Source organism: Notamacropus eugenii, chromosome 4 (assembly GCF_028372415.1).
Source record: "Notamacropus eugenii isolate mMacEug1 chromosome 4, mMacEug1.pri_v2, whole genome shotgun sequence".
In the NCBI taxonomy this organism is placed as follows: domain Eukaryota; kingdom Metazoa; phylum Chordata; class Mammalia; order Diprotodontia; family Macropodidae; genus Notamacropus; species Notamacropus eugenii.
In genome coordinates this window covers 168,552,735-168,568,627 of record NC_092875.1, presented here as the reverse complement: position 1 = coordinate 168,568,627, position 15,893 = coordinate 168,552,735, and the positions used below count along the sequence as shown (strand labels likewise).

General features: G+C 37.8%; 2 pseudogenes across 1 annotated transcript; one reads left to right on the top strand and one right to left on the bottom strand.

Moving 5' to 3' along the window:
• Positions 1–5,623: 5,623 nt before the first annotated feature.
• LOC140502373 (spliceosome RNA helicase DDX39B pseudogene) lies at positions 5,624–7,187 on the top strand (annotated as a pseudogene).
• Positions 7,188–7,375: 188 nt separating this feature from the next.
• On the bottom strand, positions 7,376–9,006 carry LOC140500759 (L-lactate dehydrogenase A chain pseudogene; annotated as a pseudogene). The gene has a single exon (XR_011965861.1). The product of XR_011965861.1 is annotated as an L-lactate dehydrogenase A chain pseudogene (transcript).
• Between the last annotated feature and the right edge of the window lie 6,887 nt (positions 9,007–15,893).

The window sequence follows — 15,893 nt, the reverse complement described above, 5'->3', positions numbered from 1 at the left end:
GAATGCTAGTTTGTAATTCGTGAGCTCTGTGAGTGTGTGTGGATAATTCACTCAGTTTCTCTGAGCCTAAATTTCATGTAATCACTGAAAGATTTAGGGTTGGTAGAGACCTTAGACACCACTAAATCCAAATACATCATTTTGCAGATGAGGATGAAGGCTGAGAGAGGTTAAAAGAATTGCCTAGAGCCACACCAGAGGGTAAGCATCTGAGGAAGAATTTGAACACAGGTCTTCTGAGTCCAACTCCATCTACTTATCTAACTATATCTTATCTACTATACTAAACTGTCTCTTTCCTCATTTCTGAAATAGGTATAATATTTGTACTAGATAGTTGTTGAATGGATTCATTCATTCATTTAGCAGGCATTTATTAAATGTTTACTATATAAAGATCAGTAAGGTGGGTACTAGGCAGGTACAAAGTTTAGGTAAGGCATGGTCTCTGCCCTAATGGGGGCAGAATACAGAGTATTCTAACAGTAGAATAGGACATATGGATGACATTAATATACAGTATTACATAATTACAGATTACTCCAAGAGGTCCAAATGGATGTCATTCCTTGGCAAAGGAGATGTTTGAGTTAGGCTTGAAAGAACAGATAAGGATGAAACATATAAAAGGGAGAAAGCATGTTCCAGGAATAGGGGAGAGTGTAAGCAAAGGCAAGGAAGGAAGGAAAGAAGCACAGAGCATGGGTAAAGGAAAGAGGAATCCAATATGACTGAATATAGATACAAAGAAGAGAATGTGATAAAGCTAGAAAGGATCAGTGACCCAAAATGTGGATGGTTTTGAAAGCCAGGCAAAAGGACTTGAAAATATACTAGATAGGTAATAGGGAGATACTGAAAATTATTTAAGTGACAGGGTGACATATTCATCAGTAGCATGCTTTTGGAGTGAGGATGGAAAACTGACCTGTGGTTTGAGGGCTCTTTCTCCACCATTACAGATCAGTAACTCCTTGATAACTTTTAATCTTAGAGTTGCCTGAGGCCCTAAGAGGTCAAGCAACTTATCAGTGGTCACACAGCTAGTACACATCAGAGGCAGATTTGAACTCAGGTCTTGTCACCTCCAAGGTTGGGTCCTTATCCACTATGCTATGGTTCCTCTCATCATTATTACTTATTTTTATCTTCAAGGCACTCTACACAACTTAATTTATGTAAATAGCTTTCCCAGGTAAAGCAAAGAAGGATTATCCTTATTTTCTACAGACCAGTTCCTTGTCTAAAGCTCCTCAAAAAGATGCTGGCTCTAAACTGCCTGCATCGGCTAGTATACAGTCCTTGCTCGCAAGATTAACTCTAATGTATTTTTATTGTTCAATCCATTATTTGAGTCTTCATGACCCCATTCTGGGGTTTTTGTGGCGAAGAAATGGTTTGCCACTTCCTTCTCCAGCTAATTTTACAAATGAGGAACTGAGGCTAACTGGATTAAGTAACTTGCCCAGGGTCACACAGCTAATTAGTATGAGACTGGATTTGAACTCATAAAGTTGAGTCATCCTGATTTTAAGCCCAGTACTCTATTCATTATGCCACCTAGCTACCGGGTTCTAATACATAGAGTCTGCCTATTTGGCACTTGAAGAGATAGAAAATGGAAGTACTAAAGAAAATTTTCTATACAATATTTCCATTAAGTTGTATTTGCAAATAAATACAATTTCTTCATTGAGTGAGAGTTTGTCTCAAAGATCCTTTCTAATCCTGAAATTCTATGATACCAACATAATTCATTTTAAAAATTGTACTGTCTAGTCTTATAAAGACTAATTTTACATTGCTCTTTTATAATATACAGATCTTGTTTTTCATTATAATATCCTGGAATAAAAATTTTGTTGGCAAATTTTATTCCATACATATTTCTAAGAAATATGTTATTTCAACTCTTTTCTCTACTTATTTGTAAGTTAAATGCATAGAATTATCTGAGCACCAAATGAAAATAATAGGATTTTAGAACTAAAGGAAGACAAATTCTGATTACTTTTCAGTTTTTAGAAATGAAGGAACTCAGGTCCTGAGAGTGTTTTATATGAGGCCCCATAGTAAAAGAGCTAATGTGGGACTAGGACCCAGGTTTCTAGAATGTGAAATTTTAAAATTCACTCTATAAATTTATATAATATATATGTGTGTGTATGTATGTATATGTATAATATGTAAAAGTTATTTTAAAAGTTATAAAAACCTAAACCTTAAGGATCAGCTTTTTTCATCTCCTCTGTGACAAATAAAAGTAAAATTATTATAAATATCCTCTCATACTTTCCATTGACTACAACATACATCAAAGATATATTACTACTTTTTCCCTAAGGCATCTCAGAATTTATGAGGGAAAGCAAATGTGTACAGACTAAAATGGAGACAAGTTCCATGAAAAATGAGTCATGTTCCCTGAAATTAAAAAAATGTTCTGTCATACACACATAGATAATGGAAAAAATCCTATATAAGCTAGAGTTAGACTGTGAAAACCAGCATGAATGGAAAGAAAGACTTAGGGAAAGTTGAAAGAATAATGTATTTGCTTTAACTCAAGACCTAAAACTAAAGTTTGCAGTTCACATGAACTAAGTTCAACTTATGGGACCCTCAAAAATCATTTTATATAGATTCATGTCATATTGAGGAACTCAGAATGTTTAGCTCAGGAAAAGAAGACATATCTGTATAAACGTCTTCCTACAGACATGGTTTGTAACCACAAAAGAGCAGGAACAACATATGTATCCAATGACTGAGGAATGGCTTTTTAAAATTGTGGCATATGAATAGTATAGAATGCTGTGTGAAATTAAGTATAAAGAAGAAATACGGGAAAACATGAACTAATACAGAGTGAAGAAAGAAACAAAACAACACATACACTGACTACAAATTGTAATGGTAATTTAAATGGGAAGATCTTTCCCACTCATTAATAGGACCATCTGACCTGCCTAGATCCCATGAGTTTGAGTCACATGAAAACTATGGTGGAAGGAGTTTGCTGAATGTTTGAAACAGGAAGGGGTAGAGTAGAAAGGGTGGAACAGGAAGAGACAGAGCTGGAGCAGAGTTGAGAGTTGAGAGGAAGTTTGTCAGACTAGTCAGAGCTGGGAAGGACAGAGAAAGCACGCAGCTGAGACAGTGAGTATTTGTTTGTGGGAAGGCCATCAGGCCATGTGTATAGACTTCTTGGTTACTATGATGCATTTCTTTGTTACTATGATGGATTTGGTTTTCTGGTGCTGGGATTTGGCTTTTTGGTGTCTAAATGTTTTTCTTCTGCCTTCTATATAGAGAGTCCGTTATACTTTGCGATTCAGAACTATGCTGGCATATTCATAGCTGTTGTTGGTGCTGTGAATATTGCCTTAGTGATACACAAGTATATCAGTAACAGTAACAGCAAAGAAGTGAAGGAGAACACAAGGAAGAAAATTTCAGAAGAAAATTAACAAGACCTTTAAAAATTACTTTATTAATGTTAATATACACTTTAAAAAACAAAATAATAGAATTTACTGATTATGTACAATTTGATTTCTCTTTTTTGTATTTAAGTATTTTATGGATGTCTGCTACATTTATAATTTTTTTAAAAATTCTTCCTGTCCCACTATCCCCTTTTCCCCCCAGGAAAAAGAAGCAAAAAAGGATTCTTATCCAACAAGGTGCTTTCTATTCCTATAAAAAGATTGTAAGATTCCTTGATTGATACAACTACAGAGACAAAACTTTGTACAATGGTTCTCAAAGTATTACTATCATTCAAGGCATAAACCAGAGAGTTAAAGAGGAAATAGGTAGGGAAAAAAGCATGTAAACAATCATCAGATCATTTTTTCATATTAATCCTTTTATATATTTGTTTTCTTCAAGAATATAAGCTCACTGAGTGTATATAGCATTTCTCATTTTCATTTTTATGTCCCCAGCATCCTTTGCATATGGTGCTTAATAAATGTTTGTTGAACTGTATTTTCCAGACTGAGTAATACATATACATAATAAATATGATAGAGATGAAAAAAGTAGTACTTTAGATCCAAGAAATGAGGATCCTTACTGACTGGGGAGATCAGACAAAGCTTTATGGAAGGGTCAGTATCTGAGCTAGACTACGAAGAATGGATAGAACAATGATGGGGGAGCAATTCAGACAAGAGTTCGGGGTGGCAGTTGAGTCATGGAGTCCTTTGGTAATCTGGTGAAGCCTTTGTACTTCTCAGAATAAACTGGGATACGTGGGATCACAAAGGAAACTGATTGTATTGATATACAGTTATCAAGATGTAAAAGTAACAACAATCACAGCGAAAAAACAAGTTTACAGGTATCAGGTTAAGATTAAAAAATCTCACATACAGGGAATTTCTCACTCTCCTCAATCCAAGAGCTATTTGTGGTGACTTGGGGCAGAGGCACATTCAGTTGAATTCAATAAATATTTACTAAGTGCCTAAGTATGTGCCAGGCACTGTGCAAGCCCTGAGGAGACAAGTAAGAAAAAGAAGACAGTCCTTACCCTCAAGGAACTAACAATTTAATGGGGGAAAGCAACAAACAAAAGGAAGCTGAAAAGCTAGGGGTGGGGGGCTAAAAAGGGGATCAGGGAGTAATGGGGGTGGGGACCTGATGTTCTGTGTTGTTATTGGAAACTAAGCACAGCTGCTGATGAAAAAAGGAGTAGCCGCATGCCACAACTAGACATGTGCTTAACAACACAGCCCAAGAAGAGTGTTCTAAGAGCAGATATATTCTCAGCCCAAAGAATGACAGCAGTTGAAGGAAGGAGGCTTCTACCAAGAGTTCTTCAAAAAGAAATACATGGGTCTTGGCTGTCTAGGAAATCAAGATTCACATATTTCTTTTTGGGGAACTCTTGGCACTCCTCCCACTGCTGTCATTTCTAGGGATGACATTATATATTATATGTAACATATAGATTATATATATAACACCCATAATACGTGTATAGTCCTCTAGCCAGAGAAAGATTTCTTGGGCAAAACAAAAATAGCAAATCCAATTTTAGGCTGACTTGAGAGAGGCATAGTGTCCAGAACTTAGGGAATTGATAATCTTTTTGCATTCTGCCCTGTTCATATCACATGTAGACAATTCTACTCAGTTCTAGACACTATATTTTAAGAAGGTCATTGAAAAGCTAGAGAAGGTCCAGGGGACAAGAATCAGTATAATAGCAAACATACCATATGAAAATTAGTTGAAGGGACTAGAAATATTCAGCTTGAAGAAAGGACTCTATCGAATCATAAATTTAGACCCAGAAGGTGCATTGGAGATCATCTAATGCAGACCTTCATTTTGCAAATGAGAAAACCAAGACCTAGCAAAGATATGTCAATTAGCCAATAAACACACAATCAATAAGCATCAGAACCATAATCTGAATCCAGGTCTTCTGATTCCAAATCCATCACCCTTTCCTCTGTACTCCATTGCCACTCATGGTAATTGTCTCCAAGTAAATGAAGAACTGACGTGTGGAAAAGAAGTTGTTGCTCCTTGAAATTTTACCACATCAGCTCATCTGCCCCCAGTGTTCCTAGAGTTTATTAAGGCATCTCCTTCCCCTCACCCAACCATGGCAAAGAATGATTTGGACAACAAACTCCTGGATTATGAAGATGATGAAGTGGAGATAGCAGCTGAGGAGGATGGAGCTGAGGCCCATTCAAAGGATGGTGTGGAAGGTTCCTATATCTCCCTCTAGAATTCTGGCTTTTATGACTGCCCACTCAAGCCAGAGCCACTCCAGGCCAGTGTAGATTGCGGTTTTGAGCATCTGAAGTTCAACCTGAGTGTATCCCTCAGGTCATACTGGAAATAGATGTCTTGTACCAGACCAAATCAGGCATAGGAAAGACAGCTGCATTTGTGCTGGTCATGTTGCAGCAATCTCTGCCAGTCACCAGTCAGATGTCTCTGCTAGTGATATGTCACAGTCAGGAACTGACCTTTCAGACTAGCAAGGAGGATGAGCATTTCTCCAAATACATGTCCAATGTCAAGGTGGTATTGGTTTTTAGTAATCTATCAATTAAAGAAAGATGATGGAGGTGGTACTGAGGAAGAATTGTCTACATATTGTCATGGAGTTATTGTTGTTCTTGTCAGTTATTTCAGTTGTGTCCAACTCTGTGATCCCATTTGATGTTTTCTTGGCAAAGATACTGGAATGGTTTGCCATTTCCTTCTCCCCTTCATTTTATAGATGAGAAATTGAAGCAAACAGGATTAAGTGACTTGTCCAGAGTCACACAGCTAGTAAGTATATGAGGCCAGATTTGAACTCAGGAAGATGAGTCTTCCTGACTTCAGGCCTGGCATCCTATTTACTGTGCCAGTTAGCTGCTCTTCATTGTCATGGGGACCCTGACCCAAAATAAAAATCTCATTCTCATAAAAGATTTTATCCTGAATAAGTGTAACAAAATGTTCAATCATTGTGAAATGTATCAGAATATCCAGGAAGTTTTCCAGATGACCTCATCATGAGAAACTGTACATGAAATTAAATGCTACCCAGGACAAAAAGATCTGTCTGGTCTGCCACAAGTTCAGGAAAGATTCAATGGAGATCTTCATGAATATGATGAGACAGAGATGACATTGCATGGAATGCAACAGTATTATGTGAACTGAAAGATTATAAGAAGAACTGAAAATTCTTCAGCTTCCTGGATATTCTTAAATTCAACCAGGTAGAGTTCTTTGTGAAATTCGTACAGCACTGCATCATACTGGCTTAGCTTCCAGTGAAATAAAACTTTCTAGCCATTGTTATCCATTGTAAGATATCCCAAGGGGAGAGATTGTCCCAATAGCAGCAGTTCAAGATTTCCAGGGTCATGTTCTTATGGTCATTAACCTGCTTGACCAGAGTATAGATAATGAATGAGTGAACACTGTCCTTAATGACATGCCAGAGAACTCAAAGAATGACCAGGGCAGATTAGTTTAGTACAAAGGGTTTGGCCATGACATCTGTGTTAGATGAAAATGATGCCAAAATCCTCAAAGATATCTAGGACCATTTCAAGGTCAACACCAGTGAATTGTCATTGTTGATGCTATTTGTCCTTCATCTTCAAAGAGGACCAATGACATCAGAAGGGTTGACATCATTGAAGTGTCTGATGAAATAGACATTTCTTCCTACATTGAGCAGACATGGTAGAGGTCTTGAATGTTCTTGTGGAGCATGATACCCCAGGAGCTAAACACCTGGTCAAGAAAGTAAAGAAAATACTATTGCCACCTACCCCAGACTCCCAATCTCAAAGACCTTGTTCATGTCATTCTCAAAACTACTTTATTGATTTGCCTTGTTGGGTTTTTTTTTTTTTTATCAGTTATTTGTTGTTTATTCAGTATTTAGGGTTAGTATGACACTTGAGGAATTGGTTGTGTTGTTGTACACATACAGATCTTTTTATATAATATGGAAATTTACAGCTATTGATATATATATATAGGCAGACAAAATCAGGTCCTCTAGAAAGGTGATACATGGGGGCCATGCTGTAGTGCCCTAATGGAGGGGAGGCACAAAGGTAATCAATGCATCAATAAAGAATTACTACTGTATGGTGTTTTGTATCCAGGAGTGTTGTCTTCTGGACCTAAGGGAACTTGTAGCACCTACACACAAAGCAGGTAGTTTATATACCTGTGGGCCACTGGCTCTGCTTGACACCAACCACTGAGACTATACAGGTCATATTCAGCATCATATGCAAACTACAACAGGGTTCTATTCCCCATTTCTAACTTTAGGAAGAAACTAGAGTGTGTTCACAGGTTTTACACTTCTGGTGTTTAGTCGCTAATCAGAGGAAGGATTTGGTCTATCTGAGAAGCAGATCATACATAACCCCTCAACCCCTGTCCTGTTCTCTTTATGGCAGCACATTCAAAGGCTTTAAAATTGCAGCTCCTTCTGGATTCCCCAAAGAGTATCTGCACTCTTCTTTAAACGGCTCTCCTCCTCCGGATTCAGGTTGACCTTCACCACATCTGAAATGCCATTCTGCCCCAAGACACATGGGACACTAAGGAAGACATCCTCTTTAATGCCATATAGGCCCTTAATCATGGTGGAAATTGGATGCACTCTCCTAAGATTCTTCATAATGCTTTCTGCCAGATCTGCCACAGACAAACCAATGGCCCAGGAAGTGTAGCCCTTCAGTTTGATTACCTCATAAGCACTTTCAACCACCTGTTTATGAACATCTTTCCAATTTTCTGCATCAGAATCAGTTCCCAAAGAAGGATGAAGGTTCTTTAGAGACACACCAGCAAGATTCACACCACTCCACACAGGAACACTGGAGTCTCCATGCTCCCCAAGGACCCATCCATGACAACTTAAAGAATGGACACCAAGTCTCTCCCCCATTAGGTAACGGAAACGGGCAGAATCCAGATTGCAACCACTTCCAATAACACGGTTTTTAGGAAAGCCACTTAGCTTCTAGGCCACATATGTCAAAATATCCACTGGATTGGAAACAATAAGCAGCTTGCAATTAGGGCTGTATTTAACAATATTAGGAATGATGAATTTAAAGATATTCACATTACGCTGGACCAAATTAAGACGACTTTCTCCCTCTTGTTGACGTGCCCCAGCCGTAACAATGACCAGCTTTGAGTTTGCAGTCACACTGTAGTCTTTTCCAGAAACAATCTTTGGCGTTTTGAGGAAAAGGCTGCCATGCTGGAGATCCATCATCTCTCCCTTTAGTTTGTCTTCTATTACATCAACTAGGGCAAGTTCATCAGCCAATTCCTTTGTTAAGACACTAATGGCACATGCCATGCCAACTGCACCAACCCCAACAACAGTGATCTTGTTCTGGGGAACCTGGTCCTCCTTTAGGACATTCAAGATAAGCTGATCCTTGACAGTTGATGCCATTTTGGAGGGTAGCTGGGGGGATAGCTGGTCAGGCTGCGAAAGTTCTATTGGGTTTTTTTTTTTTAAACAAAACTATAAATGAAGCAGCAACAAAAAAGGAAATGTAAAGCAGAAGACCGGTAAATATAAAATATATATCCCTACACTAGAAAGAGTCTGAGGCCTGAATAGCTAAATTACACGTGAAAAAGCCAGCCAGAAAATAATTTGTCTCCAGTAGACAATCTACTTTTATACTTGTGTCCCTAGACACTTATGTATGATCCCCAAAGGAGTAGAGAGGTTGTCCTAACTAAATTGAAAGTAATCACCTTAAGGCAAGTGTGCTCCTTACTAAGGGAAGAAACATTTGATGCTGAAGGATTGTCTTGTTAGAGAGGCTAGATCTCTCCCATATCCTGCCTGGAACTGAGGCTCTTTGGGAGTTAAAACTCCTGCTGTTTCTAAACTAAAGGCTGTTGCCCTAGCAGATTGAACTGTTCACCTAAAAACAGTATTCTGGCTGAAGAGATTGGTAGCAGTACCACCCAGCCAAGTCAGTAGAAAAGATTTCATGAAACTTCCTACCTAAGAGCAAACTGGAATAGGTCAGACAATTGACCCATCCAGTAGAGATATCATGCCCTCAGAAGAGCCCAGAAGCTGAGCAACCTGCTTGGTCGAGGCAGGCCTTAACAGGGGAGCAGCAGAACTGACTGATTGACAGTTATTTCCCAGTCCAGAAGCAGCTGATCCTGCTTGAGCACCACAGGGGCTGATTGATCTGCTTGACCCAGTCCAACCATGGACTTGCCCACTGACCCAAACCACCATACCTTGCAAAGAGTCAACCTAGATACATCACAAGTGCCTAAACTTACAATGAACGTTATGAGGAGAAAGAAAGAATAACCAGACTCCATAGTTCTGGAGTTAAGAGTTGCCTGGGTGATGTGTGTCCCTTATGCATGTACCCCACTATCATTACAGTCTAAAATCATGTCACTGTTCCCCTTATGAACTCTATGTATATTTGTAGCAGAATACACCCATGTTGTTGAGAGGTGGAAGGGTAAAAAATGCTTTGTTATTACTGTTCTTGATAAACCGTTTTTATTTTGTCTTTTCTAAAGAACGATCTGATTCTACTGGCTGATTGACAATAGGAAATATTAGTAAGGCCCCATGAACTATTGTTCAAAAGGATATTCACCTACAAGGTTACCTTTAGAATCCTGAACGTACTAGCAGTCACCCTTTTAGGAAACAAACCTGCCAGTGCCTTTGGAAGTTAAGTAAAGTGAAACTTGAGGGAGGTATTACACATGCAAAGCATTCTAATTCATAAATAAATGAATGTTATTATCAGTAGTGACAATGAAAATAATTCATTAAAATATACTTATTTTTTAAAAATCTAGAAAGAGTAGACTGACTGTTTAATTAGTTCTTTCATTATCAACCCATTCCACATGTAATTTTTCCAAATTAATCAATGAGATTAATTTCATTGTGATAACCAAAATAGATATCAGGATGATTATCTGAGACACATCTGAAGTTGGAATAGAATGAATATTAAGTTAGTATAGAAAATAATGAAGGCATCTGCCCTTCTTTACTTGTAATCAAGTTCAATCTTTATTATCTAGATACTGAAAATACAGAAAAGAGCATGCCTCTGAGAATTGAGTCAGAAACTGCAATAAGGCATGACCTCTTTTGAGAGAACATTACTTTATTAGTCTGCATGACAACAGCTGCATCTGCAGAGACAGAAAAATGAAATACTAGGAAAGAATCACAAGTAGTGGAGTGAAATGGAAAATCCTTAGTAGAGATATAGTTTGGATATAGAATGCTGGTTTTTCACTTAACTCTGTTTTAGAAGAGATATATTCAAAGAGATCAAAAAAAGATTCATGTGCACAAAAATATTTATGGCAGCTGTTTTTGCTATAGAAATTAAGAGGGTGCCCCTCAGTGATAGAATGGGTAAACAGATTATGGTATATGCATGTCATGAAACCATGCTCTAAGAAATGATGCAAGGGATGGGTTCGGTGCAACCTGGAAAAACTTGTATGAACTGATGCAGACTGAAGTGAGTAAAAACCAAAAACACAATTTATGCAGTAACAACATTGTAAAGACAAACAACCTTTAAAGACTTAAGAACTTCAATGAAATTGAAGAATACCAGGCTTGCAACAAGATGCAGATATATTTTTGGAGATCAAGATACATTTTTGAAGATGGCAAATATAAAATTTGTTTCTCTTTTTTTTCCCAGTAGGAGTGGGGGAAAGGTGGGAAGGAGAGAAAATACAATTACTCTTCATTGAAAAGAAATAACTTTTTTTAAAAAATAAAGGTCTTCTTTATATTGTATTGAAAGCTGCCTCCCCAGACCTTCCACCTACTCATTCTGCTTCTGCACTCTAGAATCGAGAAGAATAAGTTTAAACCCTTTTCATTAGAAAATCCTTCAAGACCCTGAAAGGAGTGATCAAACATCTCCTAAGTCCTGTCTTCTTCAATGACGAATCCTAATGTGTTGTAATTTTAAGTCCCTCTACAATTCTAGTCCCTTTCTTATGTGTACATTCCTGACTAGAGACTTTGGCAGAAATGACTGAATCAGTCAGGAAGAATAATTCTAACCTTTCTAGACTGGTTGGTTGTTGTCCTTTGTTCTCAAAGAGGACCAAAATGACATTACCATGATAAAGTCAAGTTTCAGTGTGTCTGACTATGGCTGATCAGACCAATATGAGCTCAGAATGTCCTACTACGGTTTGGGCACAGATAGTCTGCATGAATATTTGGGGTGGTTACTCCAAATTTGCACATCCTACATTTCCTTTGTGCTGTTTCAATTCTGCTTTGCTCGAGCACAACACCCTTTCTGATATGGGCACACCATGCTGAGCAGTCCTGTGCCAGTGTCTCCCATATCACATAATCAAATCCAAAGTTCTTGAGAGTGACCTTGAGAGTGTCCTTCTATCGCTTCTTCTGACTACCATGTGATCACCTGCTCCATGCAAGTTCTCCATAAAATAGTCTTTTTGGCAAGCATATGTTTCACATTTGAATAATGTAGACAGCCCATCAGAGTTGTGCTCTCTGAAGCATAGTTTGAATGCTTGGCAGTTTATTTCGAGCAAGGACCTCAATGTCTGGTACTTTATTCTGCCAGGTGATCTTCAGAATCTTCTTAAGACAGTTCAAATGGAAGCTATTCAGTTTCCTGGCATGGCACTGGTAAACTGTCCATGTTTCACAGGCATTCAACAATGAGGTCAGCACAATGGCTCTGTACATCTTCAGGTTAGTAGTCAGTCTAATACCTCTTCTCTCCCAAACTTTTCTTTGGAGCTTCCCAAACACTGAGCTAGCTCTGGCAATGTGTGCATCAATCTCATTGTCAATGTGTACATCCCTGGAAAGTATACTACCAAGGTAAGTGAACTTATTCACAGCATTCAAAACTTCTCCATATGTTGTAATTGATGGTCCCATGGCTGGTGTGGTGGTGGCTGATGGAGCACCTGTGTTTTCTTGGTGCTAATTATTAGACCAAAATTAGCACAGGCAGCAGACAATTGATCCATACTTTGTTACATCTCAGCTTCAGAGGCTGCATTGCATCATCAGCAAACAGATTACGCACCAATACTACCTCCACTTTGGTCTTGGCTTGTAGCCTTTTCAAATTGAAGAATTGACCATCAGTACAATAGTTGATCTTGATGCCGTGTTCATCCTCATTGAAAGCATTTGATAACATGGCTGAAAACATCATGCTGAAAAGCATGGGAGCAAGCACACAGCCCTGTTTCACTCCATTGGTGACTGGGAAAGCACAAGAGCATTATCTACTCTCTAGAACCCAGGCAAGCATGACATCATGAATGGATATACAATACTGATGAACTTCTTTGGGCAACCATATTTTGACACAATTTTCCATAAGCCCTCATGACTAACAGTGTCAAAGACCTTGGTCAGATCTACAAACGTTGTATATAGACCTCTGTTCTGCTCCTGGCATTTCTTCTGGAGTTGTCAGGCTTCTAGAGTTGTCTAGCCTTTCTAGACTAGCACTTAGTGGAAAAGGTTAATAGAAACAGCTGTGGGATTCTTGAGACCAGAATTAAGGAAAAGTGGATGTTCAGGTTGACCTGTTGATTCTAGCAAAATTTAAATTAAATTAAATCCAGAAATTAAAGGATAACATGAACCTCACTTTAAAATAAAAGGGGATAATGAAAAGAAGTCTTCAAATTTATATGGCTGGGTAACACTGGCTATAGATTGTGAAACAAATCTGATAGTACAGAGTTATAAATAAATAATCCTATGAAATTCAAAAAGAAAATTAAACAGATTGATTAAGGAAGTCATTATTGCAATTCCTATGCACCACGTCTTACCTAGTGACAATATGACATGACATGACATGAGGGAAGAGGTAAAAGTTGGAGGTAGAGTCAGTAAAGACTCTACTGAACTAACTCCAAATTCTTTAAAACTCTGCCTTCTTGCTTCTCTGGCTTCCTTCAAGTCCCAAATAAATCCTTTCTGTTATAGGAAGTCTTTTCAGGTCTGTCTTACTTCTAGTGTCTTCCCTCTTTTAATTATTCCCTACTTATCCGGTGCATATCTTTTTTTATACATAGTTTGTTTTCATGTTGTCTTCTCCATTATACTGTGGAGTCCTTGAGGATAAGGACTGCTACTTTCTGTATCCCCAGCACTTAGCACAGCCTCTAACACATGCTAGGTGCTTACTAAATGCTTATTGACTGACTCATTGACAAAGTCAAAAAAAAAAGTAGCAAGAAACAATTACAGTTGCTCAAAAAGAATTAGTCCTCTGTGATATGCACTTATTGCTCAGTGCCTTGAGTGTGTGAGAGGGTAAATGGCTCAAGCGTTGAGACATGTTAAATGTTACTACTGGTTTCCCATTTATATGACTCTGTGTAGAAAAAAATCTTCTCTTTCCCTGTCTTTATTATTCAGCTTTCAATGCATGTTTCTTACTTGGGGTTGCATGGACCTTTTTATTCTTATTCTTTGCACCAACTTCATTTTTAAAATAGGAACCAGATGCTTCTCTTTTGCAGTCAATTCTTTATTGTTGGCAGAACTCCTTTGCTGCCTCTACTTCAGGTTTATTTACCACAGGTACCCAGAATAATCTCATTACTGATTATCTTGCACTCTGCATTGATCTTTGTAAGAATAATAGCTCACATTTGTATAGTGCCTTACAGACTTTCCTTTATTTTAACCTCACAACATCCCTGTTACAGACAGTATTATCCATATTTGAAGTAACAGCCAGACTGAGTAATTTGTCCATAGCTACGTAGTTTATAAGCATCTGAGGCTGGAGTTAAGTGTTAGTGTTATCCTCGAGTTCAGCACTCTCCACTTGATCACACCGTCTCCAAAATAGTGCTTAATCTACTCGCTATTTCACATTCTCAGTTTATCCTTTTTGACATTATGGCCAGAGGATTTATGAAATACCAAGACTAAAGGTTTTTTGGAACAAGTTTTACTGCTTGATACAATCTTGAGAGAAGACAAAACAAAGACAAATTAGGGAGGAGAAGTTGAAATCTGAGTCAGGACTTTACTTAATGCCTTAACCATTTAGAAATGAATTCCCAAATCATCAGAAATATGTATACTCAGAATCATCAGAAATATATGAACACACCAAGGAACTGGGCTTTCAGTCACTGAAAGACTATAGTATAGAGTGTAACTTACAGTTGCCTAAGTAGCTCATCACAAAGTTAGTAAGTGTCAGAGGAGGATTTAAAACCAGATCTTCTTTATCCAACTCCAGAATTCCATCTTTGCTTGAGCTCATGTAGGGACAAAAATACCTAATTCGCTTTTTAGTTTACTTCATTCTGTAACATTCCTATTTTTACCTCCTCCATTGATAAAGATAATCAATAGTTGATTCTGTGAATAGAAGAAATGGACAATAAATCTAGAATCCTCTTTTATTCAATGATAGTCAAATATTATTGTGACAACAATATTTTCCTCCCCAGTTATTTGTGTCCAAAATTGAACTGAGGATTTCCCTGGGGTGTCAAGACAGTCAGGTAGGGAATATCGACCAATAAATAAATCATATTTATTAGGAATATATCATCAAAATACATATGACAAATGCTATTAGGGATTCTCATAGGTTCACAGAATCTCAGAGGTAGAAGTAACCTCAGAAGACATCTAGTCCAACCTGTATTTAGACAGGAATCCCTCCTACAATAACCTTGACAAGTGGTCATCCAACTTCCAAATGAACTACATTGAGAGGAATCCCACTAACTACCAATACAGATCTTTATACTTTGAGATTCCCTTCATTTTTGTTGTTTTGTTTTAAAAATCTCTTTTTTACTTATGATCCAAAATAACATTTTAATATGACAGTACAGAGTATAGGTAAGCTAAAGTTATGTTCTATCATATCACAAAACTACAATACAAATAGTGGAAAACCCATCAAAGTCTTTTCATATACACTTTGATAGTGAACCTATCTAATCACCAGGAATAAATACTACTGTATGTCTTCAAAATGTAATCCAGCCTCCAATTGGACTTCAGTGAAATCAATCTCCCTCCCTTTCAAGGCAATCCTTTAGACTTTGAAATACTCCCCTTTCCTTGAATTAAATGGAAATCTGACTCTGCCTCTACTGCCACATTGGACCAAGCAGAATAAATCTAATCTCTGTTACCTAGGAGAGTACTTCAAATACTCTAAAATAGTTTTCATACTCTTTGACCTCCCTCACAGCACATCCTTTCCCTTCTCCAGGCAAGATTATCCCAGTTTCTTAAAATGATTCACACATAGAAGAGTCTCCAGTACCTTCAACATACCCTCAACATTCCAACCACCTTC